At 36.7% G+C, this 1353-nt stretch overlaps 1 long non-coding RNA gene across 1 annotated transcript in view; it reads right to left on the bottom strand.

Annotated features, from left to right (window-relative positions):
- LOC111089062 overlaps nt 1-1067 on the bottom strand; it is an 8173-nt gene extending 7106 nt beyond the window's left edge. Inside the window, exon 1 of the long non-coding RNA XR_002613415.1 lies at nt 948-1067. This is a non-coding gene — a long non-coding RNA (uncharacterized LOC111089062). The remainder of the gene's footprint in view (nt 1-947) is intronic.
- Between the last annotated feature and the right edge of the window lie 286 nt (nt 1068-1353).

Below are 1353 nucleotides of genomic sequence, written 5' to 3'. Positions count from 1 at the left end.
AAATTCAAAACAAACAAACCAAACTAACATACTTTTCATGTTAAAGATTATTTTTCATTATGATTTATTATGGATATTCATCCCTAGTTTTGAATTGATAGACTAGAGAGAAGAAAGCTAGTCAACACCATCCGCTGAAGACTTTTGGATTACTCTAATCCAATAATATTGGTTTGACCATCACTCTTACATTCGCGGCTCCAAAGTGCAGAGCGCAATTTTATTTTTTGTGGCAATTTGACACAAGCCATTAACCCTCGGATCCACAGTCCGACACGTTAAACCCTGGGTCACTCCCGGCTCTATTTTCATTATGAAAGTTATCGTTCAAGATCTTTCATTTATTGAGCATAAAAATATCAAGATATAACGTGTATATTTATCTCTACACTGGAGTTAGATCAGCAGAGCTGTTTATCTCTACAAACAGAAAGTCTGCTCTGTTTTACTTGCCCCCAGTGGCACAGCGGTATGTCTGCGGAATTACACCGTGGTGGGCAGAGCACAGATAGCCCTTGTGTAGCTTTGTGCATAATTAAAAACAAACAAATTACTGTTTTACTTGACTTGCTCATGTGAGCAGCGATGAACTCATTTCTTTGTTTTCTGCTTACCAAATTTTCCCAAATGTTTTGAAACATAATCTCTTCGTTCAAAGATTTTGAGCTATTAGAAATACAGTTTTCTACAAATTTACATAGGCACGTGCAGGATAGGACAGTGACACGTTTCAGTGCAAAAAAAAACTAATCATTTATCTTTTACTGGAAAGAAAAACACATGCTCTCAAAATTTAAAATTTTATTTAGAGCTCTTTTGAAAAGAGGCAAGTGTCCGTTTTCTGCCTTTGAGACATTCAAAATTTCTGGCCCTGTTTATGAGCTTTAATAAGTCGTATTGTTCACTCACCTGTTTATGTACATTAATAGGTCATACCGTTCACTTACCTGTTTATACTAGCGCTTTCATGGTTTCCCCGCAAGAGAAAAAAGTTATTAGGAAATTTAATCTTGTAGGCTAGCACGAGACATATTGTCTCCAACGACTGGTGACCCCTAGACAAATAAGAAAAAGCGGAAATAATAAATTTATTTTAGCAATTGCATGAAAATAATGACAATTTTAAGAAAGTTCTTAACTAGGCAACTGCTCTATATTTTAATATTCTTCAAATTTTTATAGAGCTCTCTGTAAAAAAAAAAAAAAAATCTGAACCATGTTCGATGACTTTCTCTCTTGGTTTTGTAAAACTTTATCAAAGAGGCCCGGCATGGCCAGGTGGTTAGGGCGCTCGACTCGCAATCTCAGGGTCGCGCGTTCGAATCCCCGTCCCACCAAACATGCTCGCCCTTT

This window comes from Limulus polyphemus, unplaced genomic scaffold (genome assembly GCF_000517525.1).
Source record: "Limulus polyphemus unplaced genomic scaffold, Limulus_polyphemus-2.1.2 Scaffold5147, whole genome shotgun sequence".
Lineage (NCBI taxonomy): Eukaryota > Metazoa > Arthropoda > Merostomata > Xiphosura > Limulidae > Limulus > Limulus polyphemus.
Note: the sequence above shows the minus strand (reverse complement) of the source record. Positions and strands in the feature narration are given on the sequence as shown.